Source organism: Nomascus leucogenys, chromosome 11 (genome assembly GCF_006542625.1).
Source record: "Nomascus leucogenys isolate Asia chromosome 11, Asia_NLE_v1, whole genome shotgun sequence".
NCBI lineage: Eukaryota > Metazoa > Chordata > Mammalia > Primates > Hylobatidae > Nomascus > Nomascus leucogenys.
The window spans coordinates 107488908-107511447 of record NC_044391.1 but is presented as its reverse complement, the minus strand read 5'-3'; the positions used below and the strand labels follow the sequence as shown (position 1 = coordinate 107511447).

The following is a 22540-nucleotide window of genomic DNA, read 5'->3' as shown; positions in this document are numbered from 1 at the left end:
GGATACAAGTTGAATGTGGGACATGTTGAGTTTGAGGTGCTGTTTTAAAATTTTCCATTTAATAAAGTGGAACCCAATATGATGGGAACAACTGGACAGACCCTGTCTGAGAAGGCCACCTCCCCAAGTCCTATTTCTGGAAAGATGAACAGCCAAAGTAGCCAAGACCAATATTTGTTTATCCCTTCAGTTTGACATTTTTTTCCTGGGAAGTCCTTTTGGAGGCTATAGCAGCGATGGCTGGGTTTAGAAATGCTTCTAAGTTTCCTATCAAGAAATCTCACTCACTGTACAGAACACCAAAACCTACCATTTCTTTTATTTTGCCCTCACCCTCCAGGTATGTCTGTTGCAGATATGCTTTTTCTACGCTGGTTTCGGGTTTGGAAGGGGGAGTGCAGCAGCTCCAACAGAAGGGAATAGAAAGCAGGTTTGTGCACCTGCAGAAAGAGGCCAAAGATGACCCCAGATGATGGTTGCTACTTAGGGAGGAAAAACCACAATGATGAGGAGAATGTCAGGGAAAAGCAAAGAGGTAAATAGTATGCAGGGACAATGAAATAGGAAAAGAAAACATGACAAGCAACCTACATACAAAGCAATCCCCAAAGTGGTCTGCAATGGGAGAGAAAAAGAAAATGGACCTCAAAGTTACCTCCAGAGGATGGCTTGGTACAACAGAAACAGCACAAACTGGCCGGGTGTGGTAGCTCACGCCTGTAATGCCAGTACTTTGGGAGGCCGAGGCAGGCAGATCATGAGGTCAAGAGATCGAGACCTTCCTGGCCAACGTGGTCAAACCCTATCTCTACTAAAAATACAAAAAAAACCAGCTGGGCATGGTGGCATGCACCTATAGTCCCAGCTACCCCGCTGGCTGAGGCAGGAGAATCACTTGAACCCAGGAGGCAGAGGCTACAGTGAGCCAAGATTGCGCCACCACACTCCTGCCTGGTGACACAGAGAGACTCAGTTTCAAAAAAAAAAAAAAAAAAGCACAAAATTTAGAGCCCTATAGTCTTTGGTTCAAATTCCAGGAGAAAACCTTGTTGTGTGACTTTGGCCAAGTTGTGTCAACTCTCTGAGGCTCAGTTTCTTCTTCATCTGTAAAATGCTTATAATAATACCTTCCTTGTAGGGTCAGGATGAGAACTGACCCAGCAAGGTGACCAGTGCAGAGGAGAGGATGGGTTAATTTCAGTAGTTGTTACTACTCTTTTTGCCTCCATTTCTCCTCTTCCAGCTGCTCATGGGTTGGTTCCCCCTGCTTCACCACCACAGGAATGATCCTGCACCCCTTTGGGGCACTCTGGCCAAATGTCCCCAGCTCTAGGAGGACACTGATGGCAGGACATCCCCTGGACATATCTCCCTGCACAAGGAGCTCTAGGTCTCCACTTGGTTTGTGAAAAATTGAGTTTGGCATCGGCTTCTCTGGATTTTGAAAACATCTGGTGATTATGAGGAGAAGCAGCAAGGTGGAAGGAGCCTGGGTCCTGACGCCCAACAGGACTGTCTGCTTCCTGCTACCCCAGGTGTGTGATCTTAGGCAGCCCACCTCACTTCCCAGACTTCAGGGTCTTCTGTCCCTTACAGGGCGATTGTGAGACTGAAATGGCATTAGAGAGAGTGTCTGGCACACAGTAGGCACATGATGAGTGTCTTCATTCTTTCCTTTCTTTTCTTCTCTGTATCTTCGAGTTTCCAGAGAAGATTAGAAATCAATTATAAAACTGCATAGGACTCAATGGCATCAATCAGTTTCTTAAATTACTATTAAATATAATTGTCAGCAGAAGAGAGCTGAAAAACACGCATCCAGAATCCAACAAAATGAGCCGAATCTCACTCTGTGGACTGATGACAAATTGGCTGAGTTCCTATTCCTCCCTTTTTTTTAATGCTGCAGAGATGAGGTAACACCAACACCCAGGCCGCAAAAGCAAATGTCTCAATGTATTCGTTTTTCTAGTTTAATCCGTTTCAACTATGAAAGGCAGACTGTCATCTATAACAAAGTAGCCCAACGATAATTTGTGCTTATCCACAACTCAGCGGTGGGAGTTCCACTTGGGACTCTTCTCCATCTCCATTCACCACCCAAACACAAAAGGATAAACAGCATATTTCTACTGCTTATTCCTTTTTTTTCTTTTTCTTTTTTTGTCTACTGTTTGTTTCTATGTTCAGCAATCATGAAAAGATCATGGAGTTGCAGCCCACATTTCTATAAATCTTAACGAACAAACATGATGCCAGTAAAAAACAAAACAACAACAAAAAACTAAACTAAAGCACGCAGTGATGTGCTTCAAGTTTTGCCTCAAGACCTGAGGAGGAAGACACAAGTTTATTCTCCACTGACAGTGATATTTCTGTGGGAAACATTTGAAAAGAACCATGTGGCCGGTAGTCTCTATTTTCTGTACCTGCATCAGCCTTAGGACAACCCACCATCTGAAACAAGCTTACTGCGATTCTCAACATGTGCCACAAATCATCACTCCCAGAAACTCATCAGGGCTTTTACTGAGGTATGCAGTGAAGGAAAGGAGTCACTCTGAGAGTCCCCAGGGAATGTTCAACCATAACCTTGGTGGAGGTAGCGGTAGGAAAAGCAGGCAGACCATTCACGTCAGAACCAGAAGGTAGGTTGCATCTCTTTCTCGTCCCTGTGTTAGTTTCTACAGGGCATTAGGGGTAGGATGGTATGGTAGGACCAATGTTGTACTAGTAAATATTTGACAGTCAGCTCTGATGGGGATGGGAGAAAGAGAGTTCTGATTTACAGCATTTGCAGATTGCTATGGCTTAAATACTCCCACCATGGCTGGCTTGAAACTAGCACTAGATGTCACCAGATGCAGAATCAGGGAGAGATGAGCACCCCTGCCTCCAGCCCACTACTTGGTAGGCCCCTGGGACCACCACTGCCTGCGGTTGTCAGTGGATGCCACCATGTCACACAAGGGCAGATGGAAGGCCTTGACTAGACTTCAGGGCACAGATGGGGCACCATCATCTGTCCCTGAGAAGTCCCCCCACCCACCTTTTTGGACCCCCTATGCTCCTCTCTAGTAGATCACTTGTGAGGCCATGGTGTCACCATGTGTCCACATGCTAGTCCTCCCATGTGAACACAGGGCCCTGTTTTCATTTCCATTCTCCCACACCTGATGCAGTTCCTGGAAAAGTAGGCATGTAAATAAATAAACATTTATTGACTGGATGTTGGAATGAATGAGTGAATGCTCTGTGGGAGGGGGTGGGGGGAAACACAGAAGCTGGCATCACACATCTGCAAAGACCCCTTGCAAAAAAAAGAGTTGACACGAGGCCAGGAGTTTGGGACCAGCCTTGGCATCATAATGAGACTCCATCTCTACAAAAAGAAAAATTGTTGGTTTGTTTTTCTAATTAGCCAAGCATGGTGTCACACATCTCTAGTCTCAGCTGCTCAGGAGGCTGAGGGGGGAGGATTGCTAGAGCCCAGGAGTTGAGCCCGTGAACTATGATCATACCATTGCACTCCAGCCTGGGTGACGGAATGAGACCCTGTCTCTAAAAAAATTTTTTTAAGAATAGGATTTATTTTTCTGTATATCAGTGGACAAAACCAGGACCAAAAGGAGGAAGTGGCAGGGAAGTAGTTTAGAGTCTCTGAAGAAATAGAGTTCCTAGCTCCTACCAATCTATAGAATGCAGGGTCCTCTCTGTCTTCTACTTTTCAGTTAGCATCCTCTGCCCGTCAGCCACTTGAAAAATCGCCCTAGTCTATTTCCCCTGCCTCTACACCCTAACACAGGGAAAGGAATTTTTGCTATTGCCACAAATATTGAGGGAACTCCATTGTGCAATCCCTAGCCCAGCAGAGGTTGGGAACATTCAAAGTAATAGAGGCTACAGTCCACAGTGTTTTCTCTCATTATACAAAGCAAAGCCAGGTGCAATAATTCATGCCTGTAATCTCAGCACTTTGAAAGGCCAAGGTGGGAGGATCATTTGACCAGCCTGGGCAACATAGTAAGACCTCATCTCTACGAAAATAAAAACAAACAAACAAAAATAATAACCAGGCATGGTGGTGCATACCTGTGGTCCCAGCTACTCAGAAGGGTGATGCTGGTGGCTTGTTTGATCCCAGGCAGTCAAGGCTGCAGTGAACTATGATCACATCACTGCACTCCAGCCTGGCAGACAGAGCAAGACCCCCATCTCAAACAATTAATCAACAGAATTCCTGGTAGGTATTTGGGACTTCTCTTTTATTCTCCCTCCACGGATTGTTCAACTCTTTCTTCTTTAGACATTTAATCCCACTGCATCTTCTTACCACCAACTTCTCCCCTGTGTGGTCTATAATTTTTGCTCCACCATGAACCCCTCAGAAGCAGAAAGCAACACCCCTGTCTGAGTCTCGTGGCTAGCACAGCATCTACTCACTGGAAGTGCCCAAGAAGCATTTGTTAATGAACAAATTCACAAATGAGAGGGGAAAAAAAAGTACTTTCTATACCTCTAATTTATATATCCCCAATTGGCAAACCTCCCAGAAACACCTAGAAATTATTTACAGAATAAAGTAAGCTATGACTCTAGCCAGAGATCTGTGAGACGGTCATTTGGAAAAATTCAGAGCCCCCCAGTCTACATCCTTCTAGGGCCAATTGTAAAAATCTTTCTCTCAGGAACAAATAACTACGAAAACTTTAAAATACAGGCAGTTCCCTACGTAGGAACATGCTGTATTCTGAAAATCTATTTATGAAATTGTTGTTTGAAATTCAGAATACACTTTCTCATAGAACTGTATTCAGAAGAGTAACTGACAACACAGCTCCAACTCGAGAGATTTGCAAAGGAAAATAATAGGAAGCACTAAAGCTATACTATGGAACCACTCTTTGACACATCATAAAATAGACATATGGAATGTGTCAAACTACACTGTAACCTTTGGACAACGGGCAATACTTGGAAGCAATAAAATGAAATTTTAAATGGTTTCTTTTTTATTTATTGTAAATGCTGATACCTGAGAAAAAAAGCACGTTGTATTTGCAGTAGCTGCTGAGGTTGAAAGGGATACCTGAGGAGATGCTTAGACCAGGCTGTCCTGCTCAGACTTCAGGGCCTGGATGAATCACCTGCAGGGCTTGTTCAAAATGGAGATTTCTAGTCTCTCCCTCTAGGGAGGCACATTCGGTGGGTCAGGGTAGAGCCCAGGAATATGCATTTTAACAAGCACTTGGGAAAGTCTGACCTAACTGATGTGAGGAACATGTCTAGAGAACTGCTAGCCCAGAAGAGATGCCACATCACTTCTACCTGGGCTGAAGGCTCATCTCCTGAGACCGCCTCTGTCTGTTTGGTACAGAACCATGCCTCCTCTCTCGTTCTCCCGATTCCTTCTCCAGTGGGAGAAGAGGGTAAGTAATGACTTGTCACTCCACAGCTATGTATAGAGTCAGGGATTCAGGGTAAACAGCATAGGTGAGAGATGAAAGAGATCCCATCACTCATTCAACAAACATTGAGGGCTGAGATGCAGCCGGCATGCTGGTGGTTGAAATAACCGAAAATGTTTGTAAGCTGGAAAAATAGTCTCTGCCCTGAGTACTGCTCTCCCAGGTAGTAACTTCCTGCTAGTAGCAGCTACCCCAGTGAAACTCCCCATGGGTTGGGATTAATAACATCTTCATAGGATGTGTGTGTATAAAGTGCTAAAAACTTTATAAATGCTTAATAAATGTTTATTTATTTCTATTATTGTGTTGCCCTACAACGGTATTAAAATATACTTGGAGAATCAAGACAAAGACATAAAAAAATATAGCCAAGCAACAGTAAGCCAGTTTTATAGAATGCAGTTCAGTTTGTTGACAAGTGCCGCAGAATGAAAATTAAGGCAAGTTCAGCGTGAGAGAAGCTCTCTCAGAGGAAGCGCACAGCACACGGTGGCTTCTGGTTTCTAATACTGCCTCCAGCACGCACAGGCTGGGAGAGCCCAGCCTTCCACCTCTGCGTAAAGTGAGGAGGATGATTCTCGCCTCACAGGGCTCTTGGGAGGGTTAACATCCAAGTCTGCATAGTGCCTGGCTCATGATAGGTGCTCAGTGAGAGGAAGCTCTTTAGCAAGATCTGAAAATGGGAATAAGCCTTCCTGTAATTGTAGAATCTCAGAGCCATCAGGGACATGTAGTTGTCTTCTTTATCTTCAGTTTCATATGATTGATCGCCTACTATGTGCAATACTCTGTGAGTGATAGAAAAACAAGATGTAGTCTAAGGAGGATAAATTGCTGTTCCATGGATGGGGGTGGACAACGGGTATGAAGCATATACAAGTAATCATAATACAAGGCAGTCTGTTGTAAGTACCAGAATAAATTATAAACAAGTTTCAATGGAAGTACAGGAGAGAGAATAATTAACTGCAACTGGGTGGATTTAAAAGGCACTACAGAAGGAGCAAGAGAGAGAAAAAAGGCAGTTCTCCCAGCCGTGGGAGTAGCCTGAGCATGACAGGGAGGAGCAGGTGCAAGGTGTGTTCGGAAGACGAAGCCGGGCAGCGTGCGCACCATGTCCTCGAAAAGCTTCCCGGACGTGCAAGTGGATGAGTGAGCTGGGACCACTTCATGGAGGACCCTGAATGCCATTTTAGGGACTCTATTTCTCTCTATTTAAGGCAGTAATAACAATAATTCCATTCATCCAGAACCTACTGTGTGACCAATCCTATTGTAGACTGTTTATAAATATTTCTTCTATCTTCCATAAAACCTATGCCTAAGTATTATTATGTCCCTTTTATGGATGAGGGATCTGAGGCTTTGAAGGCTTTTGAACAAAGAGAGGGCTTTGGGGTCTAAACTCTCAGAAGTTCCTCCAGCAGCAGCAAATGAGAAGAACGGATGAGAGAAGTGCTGGCACTTGGGGCTCCCTCAATTGCTAACGTGTTATGACATTTTGTCCCCCCAAATTGGTTAACAGGAGATAAAGAAGTGACCAGGATTTCTAAAAATAGACTGATCTTTTCAAAAGTTTTGTGGGCTGGGCAGGCTTTGAAGCAAATGGTCATTTAGGGAGTTAGAACCTTTTCCCCTCTGTGGCTCTTCCCAGCGTTTTCTGTGAAATCTTCCCCTCCAGGGACAACAGTGAAGAATTCCACGGCGGTGTCTCTTGACCAGACATAGCAGAAAACAGACCTGGAGTAATGTAGTGAACCCAAATTAGCCTTTTTACAAGCTCATTAAAGCATAAAGTTTAACATCCTTTGCCCAAAATATAACAGAAAGAAGAAAGCCTCCTTCTTTTTTCTCCCTACTCACTCACACCTCCTTCCCCTCTTTCCACCATCTGTCTCCAGATAGGCAGTCATCAAAGCAGGATCTTGGATGGGTAGGTGTCTCCTTCATTGTCAAGTAAACACAATCAAAGTTCCTGGGAAATCCACTGTGGGCAACTCCAGTGACACTGTAGAATTCCAGGCAGGGGGCAGATGTGCACTCTGGTAGTCCTGAAGTCCACCAGCTCCTTTCATGTTAAAATATTACTATATTTTAATGTGGTGTAGAAAGAGTCGCTGACCTGAATTGCTGTTTCTTAGGAAGCAGACACATTAGCAAGTAGTATAATAATTAGGCTTTAAAAAATAGACTACCTTAAGGGAACAGACTATCTTCAATAACTATATTTTACATTTTTGCATAGCACTTCTAAAACACTTTCAAATAAGCCTCTTCATTTAACCATTACCCTGAGATGCATGTATTACTATCCCCGCTTTGCAGAAGAGGAAATTGGAGCTTAGAGACTCAGATCTAGCTCTTTCGACTCCATCTAATTCTAAATTATCTATTTATTATTCTGAACCCCATGGCTTCTCCTTTGTGCTTTTCTTCAAGCCTATCAGTTGATATTGTGAGAATTTTCCCAGCTTGCCTTGTGGATGGGCCCCACCCAGGCAAGGGGGCAGTATTTAAAAGTTGTTCAGTTCCTAGTACTTAACAGAGTATCAGTGCCAGAAAGGGTTGTAGGGACCGTTTCCAGCCTCCTTATTTTCTAAGAAAACTAAAATGAGGGAATCTCCTGCCTACATTCCCAGGGCTGGATCCCAAATCCCATTCATGGCAAAACTGTGACCAGGAGCTCCTGGTTCTCCTGTTTTCAGCCCGCAGTCTCAACCCACCACAGCTTTCACAATCAAAACCAAGAGGAAAGTTAAGGTTAGGACTTGGCTAATAATCTGTTCCCATCCTGTCATTGCTTGATAACATGGAGAGATCCTATTAATTATGAGATCATAAAATATTAGGTGGAAGACAGCTTGGAGATAATCTGGTATAATCCTTTGTGTTCTGTACATGAGAAAAGCGAGGCCTAAGAAGGCAAGCAGAACCCCCCCACCCCCAGCCCACCTTGCGGTTGGTGACCCTGACCTCAGCTGTGCTCCAACTGTCAGGTGCTGTTCACTCAGCTTGTCAGAGACAGTGGGACTAAAAATTTCCAGACACAGGTACCTGACTCAGCCCTCGCTTTGCCTTGGCAATGGAGACCAGGCATCAGCTGCTGGCTTGGGTGATGTGTTCCCAGAGCAACATGGTGAGTGTGAGCTGCCAACATTGAAGTCTCAGGGAATGTAAAGTGTTGAACCAGTTAAACATCCAAAAATGCCCCGTCTCTCAGAAACAAGGGTGACTCATCACAGCGCTTGTGCTACAATTGGGAATGGCATTAGGGTGGCTGTGGGGGCTAAAAATCCATGCTCAGAAGCCCCCAGCTTCGTTTCCTCCGGCTCTTTGTTCTCAGGTCTTTTCTGTGGCTGAGAACCAACATACACATGCTCCACTGCCAAACCCAGCCCTCCTCTGCCACGAAGCCTGCCTTGACTCTTTCAGCCCAGAGGAGGTCTCCTTTCTCAAGCCCTGAGAATCTGCCCTGTACAATTTGGCACTTGATTCCATACTGTCGTTCACTGTTTCTGAACCAGTGGAGCGTTTGTTTTATAACTGACATGGATTGCAAAATCTTCGAGGGGAGGCACTAAGCTTCCTCCTCTCTACCCTACAGTGTGTCTCAGGGTGTCACCGCAGAGCACAGACGTGCTCAGACTCACAGATAGTCCTGACCTCAAGACTCTTTCTGCTTTACCTTATGTTTGCACATACAGCAAATGCCCGGTAAATCCTCACTTGTTTCACTGTAGCTTCAGCCTTTTCAAATAAAGAGCTCAGTTGCAGGGCCTCTGTCAGCCCATGCAAATTGGAGAAAAGGCATCCCTCCCTCCAGGCAGACATGACCCTGCCAGGATGTGTGGCTGGGCAAGTGGGGCAGGAGTTGGATTTCAGCCCCTTAGCTGGGTGTCCTATGCAGCGAGCCACATAAGCCACCTGGGCTCTGGCTCCTCGTGAGAGCAGCAACAAGGACTCCCTCCCCACAGTGCTCCGTTCTGATGGGGAAGGCCTACCTTGGGAAAGCTGGCATCAGATACTTCCCAGCTTGCTTCCCAGCTCATTTCCCATCAAAAGCAAACAACAGAAAACCCACACCTGCCATAGATCCTCACTATGGAACCCAAGGTCTATGCTCCCGGAAGAGCATTTGGAGACTCCCACAATACTGGCCCAGCCTTCTTTTCTTCTGCTGGGAAGACCCAGAACTCACCATGAATTGTCCTACTTCTCTGCTTTTGCTTTTTCCCAGCCTAGATTGCCCTTGTCCTGTTGATCTTTAAGTGAGATCTCTATTCCCCTTTAAAATCTGATCTGAAACCCTACCTCCTCCATGATGCCTCCGTAGCACTAATTGTTCTTGGTGCTTCTTTCCGCCCCATCCCTCTTTGCCTTCCACATTGCTTCAGCCTCTATTACCACCCTTTTCCTCCATGTTATTAGCATGTGACTCAGTCCACACAGCCTTCTCTGAACTCATCCTGCAGCAACTCAGATGCATCATTTGCCTCCATCCTGATCCCGAAGGAATCCATTTGCAAACAAACTGGTGAACAATATTGACTTTACAAATGATTTCTTTCATAGGACCAGGGGCTTTCATAGTCCACCCCACAGCAAACTACTTACCAATCTTTGCAAGCATCTCCCCTGTCCAAATCCCTGGACAACTTGGCAACCCTGTTGCCTGTTCTCAGGCAAGTTGCTTGGCAACCCTGTCCTCAGAGCTCCTCCCCTCTCATTACCCTTCCCCAATGTGCTCTCAACCAAGCTGAGGCTCCACACTCAGTCTCTGCATGTCTTCCTCATTTGTTCCATTCAATTTATTTCCTTCCTGTCCTAATAGGCAGAGCAACTCAATGTTGTCCTAACACCTACTTGCAAACATGTACCCCAAGTCCATTATGACGCTCAGCCAAACACAGGGTCTCCTTCAGTTTAGCCTTCTTTAGAAGGAGTCAAGAATGGACAGCCAGAATGTTTTTCTTGTGACATGTATGTGCATTTTCCTCCATTGAGCACGCAGTCAAAAAAAGCAAGGATTGTGTCTTCCACATCCATGCAACCTAGCAGAGTGAAAATATATACCAGAAACCTGTGCTCAGGGCTCCCCTCTTCCAGGGACGAGGACAGTTCTAAGCCCTTTCTGTCTCTCAGTTCTTCTTTCCTCCCAAGTAAGGCCCAGGACTGGAGTTATGGGGAAGCACCTGAAGATAGAGTAGGAGGTTAATAAATAGCTGTAAAATGAATGAGTCAGTGACTGAAGAGGAAACAAGAAAGGACAGAGGAAGAACTTTGAAGACACCCTCACCGAGATTATTTCAGCCTAGCTGAAGGGAACTTTGAGAAGCGACCTAGGGTGATAGAATGGATAAGACCCAGAGGATAAGAGGAGTCGCAAACACGGGGTTCTGGTATCAGCTCTGTCTTCATCACTGTGCAGAACCTTAAGGAGATCTCTCAGCTCTGTTTCTCATCTGCCTCACCAGCCTGCCTGCAGATAGCTCAGTATGGACACCACCCAACAGGGTCCTCAGGGCTGTTTGACATTCGTGTTTGAGGCTTCTTCCCCAAATGCACAGACACCCAGAGCCCCTCAGCACCTCCACACTCTGCAGAAAGCTTTTCTTGGCTACAGTGCTGGCCCAGGGACCTTCACTGCCCACTGGCAGAAAAGAATTCGCGGCTGTGGAAACGAGTAAACTCCACATATTTTAAAGATGACAGTCTAAACTCCTCATGACTCTAAATGTGGTGTGAAATGGACAGAAGTCATCCTGCTGTGTGACATGCCTGAAATAGTGTCACCACCACCATCACCCCCTCACGTGGACATGCACGTCATGGAAAGAGAAGCAACAAGTCACAGTGCCTCAGCCAATGTAGCTCCCCTATTCCCCCCGACTCCTCACCCCAGCCTCTTTTCTGTGCTTTTCTACATTTTTAAAAAAGAAGAGATCTATTTGTTCTGCAGGAGCACAGTCCAAGGTCACCTAAAAGCAAAGGAGAATGGGAATTAAACACACCCAGAGACCCGACCCATCCAACAGAGTCCAGCTCAGGCAGGCTGTGCCAGTCTCCACCAGGCTACGAGGGGAAAACCTTTTCAAGTTGAACGGCCACCAATCCACTGCCACCAAAGTCAAGGTTGTCAGAAATGACCCTCTGGATAGGGCCAGTGATTTGGAGCCTAGAGATACTGAGTTTCTGGGAAACAAAGAGAACTTGTTGATTTTATATCTTTATTTTTTCTTCGATTTGGTCGGGACATTACGGTAGCTTTGACGAGAGTTGAGAAAAGGAAACGCCCAGTCGGTATTTATTTGTCAAACAGTTGTCCTTTGCCTCCGGGGTCAGGGGCCCTCTGGCACCCACCACTGTTGCATCCTCTCCACACTCCTAAGCCTGAAACTCCTCCTCCCAAACAGAAGCCCTGTCAGTAAAAAGCGTCCTAATGATGCCCGCGCCCTACTTGCACCAAAGGGGGTCAGGTTCCCATCGAGCGGATCCACATTCGTGTGTGCGCACGCGTGTGCATGTGTGGGAGCGCGTGTCTGTGTGTGCCGTGTGTGTACGCGCGCGCTCCGGTGTGTGTGGCGGGGGCGGGCTCTGCGCCCGGGGGCAGGGCTCCGCAGTGAGAGTGGCAGCTGGACTTGCCAGGCTGCGAGGGGCAGGGCACAGAGCCGCAGTGCCGTGGTAGCGGGCCACGGAGATAGACGGCTTTGGAGCTGCGGAACCCCGAGCACAGGGTGAAGACCCCGGCGCTGCCAACCACAGTCTGGCCGCCTGGTCTCCGCGGCACCCACTCGGGTTGCATCCCCCTCCCCCGAGAGGGCTGCGCGGGCGGGAAGACGCCCAGAGGCCAGCTTCGGTCCCCCTTCTGTCTCTCGGTTCCTCTTTCCTCCCAAGTAAGGGAATAAACCGCGAGGAAGGAGCGCCCCGGGCCACCGCGGAACCAAGTGTTGCCTGGTGAGGTAAGACGGCGGCTGGGGCGGCGGAAGGGGTCCCCCGCTCAGGGAGCGCCGGGTGCAGCAACTTGGAAAAGGAGGGCAAAGCGGGAGCCGGTCCCGCGGCCAGGGAAGGGGCTGCAGCCAAAGCCACGGCGCCCACCCCGACAGTTCCACCTGCCACAAAGCCCTGAAGGAAGGGATGCCCCGCTCGAGGGGTGCAGGCTTGGGGAAGGCACAGGGTGGGGCTCGGCTCTCTCTGCGACTGAGAGGCCCCCTCAAGCCTCAAAGCTGTGCGGGTGGGAGGCGGCCTTGCTCCAGGCAGTTTGCTAAAGCAACTGGTCGGATTTCCTTCTTCTTCTGGATTTACCTTGGCTCCTTGATATCCAGTTCGCTCTCTAGGCAGTCCGAGAAGCAGGGGATGCTTTTCCTAATGTCTGACCGCCAAAGCCTCCGACCGTCCCGCGGGGTTCTAGGACTTTGGGGGCACTCCACAAAGCCCCTGGGCAGGGCGACTTAAAGGGAAGCTGAAGAGAACACAGACACCTCAGAGAATAAAGGAGGGAAGCGTCGAATCTAAGGTTGATCTGTGTAGTCTCAGAGTCACAAGATGTGTCCGTGTGTGTGTTTGTGTCCTGAGGAGTGCGTACCCGGAGTCACCTGTGGTGCTTTCGCAGACTGCACCGGTCCACCTCCCCTTGCCTAGTCTGAGATTTTCTTCGTTTGAACTAGTGGAATAGAATTAGGGGAGAGGGCTGTGGAGTTCTAAAAAGCCCTACAGGTGATTTGAACTGCTGCCCCCATCCCCACCGTCACTGCAGTGGAAAGCGTGGGACTAGAGCCAGAACCACCTTCCAGATGGGAGGGATCCAGCTGCGGAACTCAGAGCGGCGGTCGAGACCCCTCCCCCAGTCGCCCCACGCTGCGGGAGGGTCTGCTGCAGCGCGAGGCGATTTGTGGCTGCGCCGCAGTGGTGCCCGGGAGCGCTGTGAACCCGTGGGCGCGCTCTCCCGCGCTGCGCCGCTGCCTCCTCGGACTTCATTAGCATACGATGACCTCTCTGTTGCGGGGAAGGCCTGGAAGGGCTGTTTGTCATTCCTTTATTTTGGGGACTTGGCGACGACACTTTGGATCTGGAGGTGAACACCAGGGGAGTCATGATGAGAGACAGCGGTCAGGACACAGGACTGGAAACGGCCGCTCTGGTCTGGATGGGGGAATCAACTTTGTTATTTTGGTGCTTGGGATTCTCTGTAAAATAGAGCTGGCAGAGCCACTTGCTGGCACACAGGGCACCCTGGTTGTCAATAAAGGAAGTTAGATCATAGAGGGCAAATGTTGAGGTTTGGTCATGAACCCAGGCACAGACACACACCCCTTTATGTTTTATGTCCCTCTCATTCCAGGCATGTGTCTAACATAGGAAGGTACTTCACTGTCATATTAAAAGACTACATTTGCTGGAGATTCCAGTCCGAATATAAATTATACTCCTTAAATAAAGCGGCTGCAACTAAGCTAACTTCCTGGTCGTACTCCTGATCTATGTCTTTTTTGCCAATCACCCTTAACGTTTACGCCCAGCACTATAGGCATTACTACAGGTATTTTTCTGGGAGGGACTTTAGGGTGGGAAGCTAGTAGATGAGTCTTTCCTACCTTAGAATTTTATGGAGTGGTTGGTTCAGATCAACCAAGACATGGGGAGAAAACGGTAAACATCAGCGTGTCTTGAAATCTAGACTCCCAGAGATGAGAGTAACTACTAAGATCATCTGTTCTAGCTCCCCCAACTGCTCCAACTCCCCACGCAACAGCATCAACAGATGGCGAGGATCCCTCCAACCCGGACACTCCCAGAGGCCCAGGCTGTGCATGAGCGAGCCTCTGCGAGGAAAGAACCCAGAAGCCAGCAACTCTCCCCTCTCCTACTGATGGGAGTTGGTGGATGCTGGCCTCATCTCTTCCCCTGGAAGAGATGGGGGAAAAGGGTGGGGAAGTATCCTTTCTTTGTGGTAAAACTTTAAAACTTTTAAAATGTATATCTTATTGTATTACATCATTATAATGTACTCTTTTAGTATAAAAGTAATTCGTGTTCATTGCCAAAAAATTGGGAAGTTGAAAAGTATGCAAAGAACAAATCAATCACCCATGATCCTACCACTCCCATCCCACACTTAATATACTGGCATATTTCCTTTCCATCTATTTTTATGCCTTGAAATCATACAATCCACAGAGAGCCAGCATTTATTGGGTGCCTAATAAGTATACTTTGCATGGTGTTAAATTTTATATTCATTATGTCCTTTAATCCTCAGGAGTCCCTCTGAGGTGAGTATTATTACTATGAATCCCATTTTTCTAGGGTTGCATTTTTCTAGGGTTCTAAGACTTCAGGTAACTTGCCCAAGTTACATGGCTAATACATGGCAGAATCAAGATTCAAACCCAGGCTGTCTGACTCAAAAGTATGGTTGCTCAGCCTCTGTAGCTATTGCTTCTCTGCTTTTTTCTGAATTAGTGTTGTAGCAAAAGACCTTCACGAACATCGTTTTCCTGGCTGCATATTATTACACTGTTAGTTATTTAAGTTGCTTCCTGTCTTTAGCAACTACAAATAACTCTGGGCAAAGTCTTTACCGCACACACTTCCCATTACTTCCTTTGGATAGATGCCTAGAAATAGATCACCAGGCCAAAGGGCATGAAGGCTCACAGTATATATGAGAAGCCACTTTTCAGAAAGGGTACGCTAATTTACGATTCCATTCACCAGAGGCAACTCGGCCATAGTTAAAGCAGATGACCTTTAGGAATTCAAATAGGCCAAGGCCTCACACGACCAAGCCACATCACATGAGCATTCTTCAGTCTCATGGAAGAAGGAATCACACATATCACCTTACTTTATACACTCAGGAGGGATTATGGAAACCATACAACATAAAGCTATACCTATTTTTATGTGAGTAGGTATCAGCTGCAGAATTCTCTAGCTAAATGTCACATACTAACTTTGAACAAATCAAACCATCATGTAAAATATACAAATGTGTATAATGTCCCACTTCTCCATACAAGTCATTACAACAACACTCACTCCTGTGAACGTGCATCATGATCACAGCCAGATTCAGCAAGCTTAACCCATCAGCAACAGCTTCTTCACATACTGGCCATATTCAAAGAGTTGTTTATTTGTACCAAGTATCAGAATTCCACACCCAACCATAGTGAGAGCTGATGTCACTTTATAAGTAACAGAGTTTGTCTGACTAAAAAAAAAAATCAAGGCTAGTAACTATTAATAGTAATAAAACAATTTAAAAATAAGGTTATACCCATCATCTAAAAAAAAATGTCCTCAGGAGGAAACAAAATGTGGCTGGCAGAGGAGAGATTGAATTAGGCAATACAAAACACACACACACACACACACACACACACACACACACGAGTTGGAAGAAAACAAACTGGCCCTAGCTAAGAGTTGTTCTAGAGCCTCGTTGATCTCCAAGCCACCTCTGCCACCAGCAGTGGGTTTAGTAGCCCTGGAATATGATCTGTTGTTGCTCCCACTCTGAGATCAATTTATGCAAGATTCAGCTCAGGTCCTGAAACATCCTTCAGGGAAGCCCACCCTAGAGACTTCCTGAATCCATAGCACCTGTGAGTAAGCTTACCTCGTATGGTGAAGTCACTTATTTGCATATCTCCCACTGAACTATGAGCCCCCTGAAGGCAGAGACCATGTCTAATTCTTTTCTGTATCCCCAGCACCTGAGATAGTGCCAATCCATAGTCAACAATTAAATGTGATGAATGAAAATAAGAGAATTTTCCAGGTCCTGTACTTACTGAATGCTTTACGTGCATTTCTCTTTCAGTGTACCTTTATTTTACTCAGGCTAGTCAGTCCCAGAAACGTACCTGAAAGGTGTCTAGAGCTGTGCTGTCTGTTTTCACATGTGACTATTTCCGTGTTTAACTTAAGTTCATTAAAATTAAATGAAATTTGAAATTCAGTTTCTCAGTTACACCACTCACATTGCTAGTGCTTACGTGTAGCATGTGATTTCTGGCTACCATATTGGAGAATGCACATTTAAAAGATTTCCATCATTGCAAAAACTTTAACTAGACTGTGCTAGAGTGTAAGCTTGGTGCAAGCAAAGTGTGTGTCTATGTCTGTCTTGTTTTCCACTGTATCCTCTGCACTAGCACAGTGCCTAGCCCAGAAGAGATGAGGGAGAGAAAGATAAAGGAGGGATGGTGGTAGTAAATGTTGTGGTAATATTAGCAATAGCACTTATTGGGCACTGACTCTGAGTCCCACGTTGTGCTATGTTTTGTATACGCATAACTTCACCTGATATTCACATCACTACATGCCTGGTATTAACCCCGTCTCACAGATAAGGAAACTGAGTCTCAGAAAGTTTCAGTGATTTGCCTATGGTCACAAAGCTGATAGGAGAGACTGAGATTGAAACTCAGGTCCATATGATTTCAAAGCCTTTTCTCTTTATTTATCTTCTCTTTTTTTCTTGGACCTTTTGCTTTACTGCCTCAGTAACTGCCGTGTGTGGTGATGTGGATTAGGATTGCCGCCATCTTGGCTTCCTGGGAAATCACAGAAAGGGGCCTTTTGAAAGCTTTCCAAGAGAAACAATGGGTATAATTTATGACTCTGAATCACATATCAAGAGTGCAAAATTGTGCTCAGGGGTCTTAAGAGAACCTGTCCCTGGATGGGTGAGGGAAGGAGAAAGGAACCCACCCATAGTGTGGCCTGACCAGGGGACCAAAACCTACAAGAGCAGACCAGTCAACAACCACAGTCTGTGCTTCTCCTCAGGGAGTCCTGAACCAGCTTTCAAGACCTCGCAGCCTATTAATGGGGTAACTTGGCTCTCAACTCCCTGGCCGATGCCCTTTTCACTGCTCCACCCTACCTCATGGGCCATTTGCTCCAGTGCCCTCACTATTATTATCATCACTTTTGTCCTAGTTTTCTCTAATTTCTTTATTGTTAAAGAATAAAGTGCAAAATTTCAAGGGAGTGCTAATCAGCATGGAGAAGACTGAAATTACCACCTCCTCATTCTATTTCCTATTTCTATTAAAACTCTTTAAGGTCTAATTAAGAATCTATACCATTGACACCTGTTGAGCTTAATATCAACTGAAGTAACCCAATTCTCTTTTAAACTTGCTCTTGAACTGCGTTGCCCACCAGCTTGCCTTCACCTCATACTTGCCCACACCTCCTCACATGGTCTAATTACCTCAATTGCACACTGTCTCAGCACCCTGGGATGTTATTCACACTCTAGAGACTGTGCGTTGTTTCTCATTTTATCTTGTTCAGTTAAGTCTGCCTTGCCAACTTGCCCAGATATTTCTGGCTGTGATTCTATCATCCAGTATATTTTCCAGTGTATTTACTGGCCCTCTCAGCCAGCTTCCTGCCATCTCTGAATCTGATGAGCACGACCTCTTCATCTAAGTCATCAATAAAAATAATGAACACTATAGGATTCTGAGGCATTCCACTGTATGTTCCCTAAACATAGATATTAATTCAATAATTAAACAGCACTTACTTAGAAAATTTATTCAGCTTTCTGTACTATAACTGAGCCCATATTTCTTCATCCTTTTCAACATTATTAGAGGAATCATATCAAAGGTCTTGATAAAGTCCAAATATTCTTCATCACTGGTATTTCCTTGATCTTCCGTCCAATAATCTTGTCAAAGAAGCAATTTTGTTGGTCTGACATAAACTAATTTCAGTGATTCCATGTTGGTTCCTTGAAATCACAGCTTCAATCCTAACAGCTCATTCCACATCCCATTCCAGAATGTTTCCTGGAATTAACATCAGTCCCTCGAATTAAGACATTTTTATAAATTTTCCCATTTTAAAAAGTAGAACTTTATTTCTCATGAAGGTGATGGTAGTGGTGGTGATGATGGTGGATGATGGTGGTGGTAGGACAGTGATGTTGGTGCTAGTGCTGGTGCTGGTGATGGTGGTAATGAAGTAATGATGGTGGTGGTAGGACAGTGATGCTGGTGGTGGTGGTGGTGGTAATAGTGGTGGCAGTAGTAGGGGTAATTATTATGGTGGTGGTGGTGGTGGTGGTGGTGGTAGTGATGGTGGAGGGGATGATGTTGGAATGTGATGGTGGGGGTGATGATGGGGGGTGTGATGGTGGTGGTGGTGGTAGTGGTGGGGTGATGGTGGTGGGGTAATGGTGGTGGTGGTGGTGGTGATAGTGGTGATGATGGTAGTGGCAGTGGAGGCGATGGCGGTGGTGGTGATAGTGGTGATGGTAGTGGTGGTGGTGGTGATGATAATGGTGGTAGGAGTAGTGGTGGTGGTGGTGGTGGTGATAGTGGTGATGGTAGTGGTGGTGGTGGTGATGATAATGGTGGTAGTGGTGATGGTGGTGGTGGTGATAGTGGTGATGGTAGTGGTGGTGGTGGTGATGATAATGGTGGTAGGAGTGGTGGTGGTGGTGGTGATAGTGGTGATGGTAGTGGTGGTGGTGATGATAATGGTGGTAGGAGTAGTGGTGTGGTGGTGGTGGTGATAGTGGTGATGGTAGTGGTGGTGGTGGTGATGATAATGGTGGTAGGAGTAGTGGTGGTGGTGGTGGTGAGAGTGGTGATGGTAGTGGTGGTGGTGGTGATGAGTGGTGATGGTAGTGGTGGTGGTGGTGGTGGTGGTGATAGTGGTGATGGTAGTGGTGGTGGTGATGATAATGGTGGTAGGAGTAGTGGTGGTGGTGGTGGTGGTGATAGTGGTGATGGTAGTGGTGGTGGTGGTGATGATAATGGTGGTAGGAGTGGTGGTGGTGGTGGTGGTGGTGGGTGTAGTGGTAGTGGTGATGATAATGGTGGTAGTGGTGTGTGGTGGTGAAGTGGTGATGTAGTGGTGGTGGTGGTAGTGGTGGTGGATGTGTGGTGGTGGTGATAGTGGTGATGGTAGTGGTGGTGGGGGGTGACAATAATGGTGGTGATGATGATCGTGGTGGTGGTGGTAGTGGTGTTGGTGGTGGTGTAGTGGTGATGGCAGTTGTGCGGGGAGTTGACGATAGTGGTGTTGGTGGAGGTATTGATGGTGGTGGTGATAGTTGTGGGGGTGATGGTGGTGATAATGATAATGGTGGTTGGGGGCAGGGTGATGATGGCGATAGTAGTGGCTTCCTTAACTCTATGATTCTGAACAAACTAAGGAGCATGGTCTAATTACCTCAATTGCACACTGTCTCAGCACCCTGGGATGTTATTCAATTAGGATAAGAGATATATATTAATTTGGGGCAGATCTAAGAATTTCTGGCATCATAGAAAATGAGATCAGAGAAGGAGCCAAGAGAACATCTGGTTCTAAGCCTTCATCCTGAGAAATAAGGAAACCCCCAACAAAATAAGTGCCCTGCCTGGGGTTACCCAGCCAGAACAGGAGCCAGGGTCTCACCACTCTGACCAGTGCCTTCTCCAGGGCATAACTCCTCTTTTCACTTTCTTTTCTGAAGAAGCTTAAGGCTTTATTTCCTGCAAAAATATCCATTTCTCCTCTTGGAATTCGCTTCTTAAGTCATTGATGCTTCAGTGAAAGTTAAAGATTCTTTCCTGGAATCATGATGTGTAAGAGAAAAGAAGGAAAGAGCTTAAGAGCTCTCATTTTCCAAGTGAAAAATGGAGGCATCTAGAAAAGTCTACTGTGGCAAGAAAAGAGATGGAAGAGAAAAACTCAATGGCCAGACAGCAGCTGACAAAACCCAGACTTGCCTGCCCAGTTAATCATTTGGGTCCATCACTCCTTTCTGTGTGTTTTGCATTGGAAGTTTTCTTCTCACCTGGGGAATAAACAGTATCATCTACACAGAAACCAAGTTTTCACTTTGCTGATGGCTGATCTGGTGTGAAAGTTACAAGTAGCCAAAGGTCAGTGAGGCCACTTTGATCCTTAGATGCTGAAATACTTGAAATGTTTTTGGCCTAAATGTTTCCATTTCCTGCTGCATTTCTCCACCCCTCTGCTCTGGGAACAGTGGCTCATAGTACTTCACCAGCTCCCTTGTGCCCCTGTCTTGCAGTTAAAGTAAATAAGCTAGAGAAAGCTCTTTCCAGCTCCCAGAAGGCCAGGGTATTCCTTCCTTGGAAGCCACACAAAATGGTCACTCTCATCTAGCCCCCAAACTCCCCATCCTAAAGTCTCATCAACAAGGATGTTCCTGATCCCCAGAACCTGACATAAAGATATTCACAGGTGGAAGTCAGTCTCTTCCCTTTTCTCATGCCAGCATGTCCAGCAGGCCTGGATGATCACAAAGTGATTTTTCTCAACTATTAGGAAGCTAGTAGCCATATGTTCCTATAGGGGAAAAAGTCCCATGGTGCCCCAAAGACCATACCGTTCTCTAATCCCTAAATGATGCAAACCATAGCAATGCTCTCCTGAGGATGCTCCATCATTTAACCAATATTCAATCAGTAAATATGTGCTGAGCACCCACTTCATGCTAGTCATAGGACTCATTTCTGGGGATAGGATCAACTGGGTTTCCAGGAGCTGAGTGGAACAGAGTCCACTGTTAGATATAGATATAGATATAGATATAGATATAGATATAGATATAGATATATAGATATAGATATAGATATAGAATATATATATATATATATATATACACATTTTTTTTTCTTTTGAGACAGGGTCTCACTCTGTTACCCAGGCTGAAGTGCAGTGGTGTGATCTTGGCTCACTGCAACCTCCACCTCCCAGGTTCAAGGAATTCTGCTGCCTCAATCTCTCGAGTAACTGGGATTACAGATGCATGCCACCACACCTGGCTAATTTTTGTATTTTTAATAGAGATGGGGTTTCACCATGTTCAGGCTGGTCTCAAACTCCTGACCTCAGGTGATCCACCCTCCTAACCTCCCAAAGGGCTGGGATTACAGGAATGAGCCACCATGCCCAGCCAGAGTCAATCTTTAGATGAGAGTCAGGAGAGAGTCACGTCCTCAGCCTAGGAAGGTATTGGACCTAGGAAATCAGGTAATACGGTCTGGAGTAGATGAGCTTGAACCGAAATTTAAAGGATGCGTGAAGTTAAGTGAAGGAATGAGGGTAATAAATTCTAGGTAAAGGGAACCATGTATGCAAAGCCAGCTCTTGTTGTCTATACTTCAATGTTTCTGGAGCAAAAACTGTGAGTCAGGAAGTTATGGGAGATGAGTCTGGAAATGTGGACAGGAGCTGGGCCATGGAGGGTCTTGTTTGTCACATTAAAGTGTGCATTTTTTTTCTTGTAGCTAGTGATGAGGGGAAGGGCACTGAGAACTCATAAGTGAGGACTGACATGGCCACGTTTTAACATTAGAGCAACCCCTCAGGATGCTGTCTTGGAAGGAGAGAAGATGCAAAGTGAGGCTGCCCCTGAGAGGCTTTTGAGGGAGTTCCAGAGAGATGAGGGCTAAACCAATGGCAGTACAGGTGGAATGGGGGACAGAACCAGGAAAGAACTTGTAACTGAGTGTATGTGAGGGGGCTGAGGGAGGCAGAGAAGCCAAAGGTGGCCACCAGGCTCCTACACCTGGGAGGATAGTGGTTTCATCGACCAAGAGAATCGAGGAACAGGAGCAGGTGTGGGGTTAGGTATCAAGTTCAGTTCAGGGCATGTTAACTTCGAGGTTTCAGTGAGAGATCCAGATGGAGATGTAATTGGATAGATGAGCTCTGTGGCTGGAGGCCCAGATAAGGAAGTCCTCAGTGCAAGTGGTGGGTGAAACTGAAAACTCATGAGATCAGGGGAGAGTCGATTTCCGTGTATCTTGATCAATGTATTGCCAGTACCTGAAAGATTCATGTCAAGGAGGTCCACGCCTATCTAATAAGGGAAAGAAACATCTCACAGCATTGAGAGTCTGGGCTTGGCAACTGAGCTGTCCCAGTAGCCATTTATTGACTCAGACCAATGTCCACTTCTGCCAGGTGAATGGTCAAGCAGGTGGGTGGCTTACAGAAACACTTATGCCCATCTTCCATATTAGAGCTCGCAAATTTGTAAGCATGGTCTTTCTCTCTAAGCCAGTGGTTCTCAACTCTGTTTA

The 22540-nt window shown here is 46.1% G+C and overlaps 1 protein-coding gene across 2 annotated transcripts in view; it reads left to right on the top strand.

Annotated features, from left to right (window-relative positions):
• Positions 1–11998: 11998 nt before the first annotated feature.
• DGKG (diacylglycerol kinase gamma) overlaps positions 11999–22540 on the top strand; it is a 210405-nt gene continuing 199863 nt past the window's right edge. For both annotated transcript variants that reach the window (XM_030822950.1, XM_003256600.4), the window contains exon 1: positions 11999–12427. The gene's annotated coding sequence lies outside the window, so the exon portion shown is untranslated. The remainder of the gene's footprint in view (positions 12428–22540) is intronic.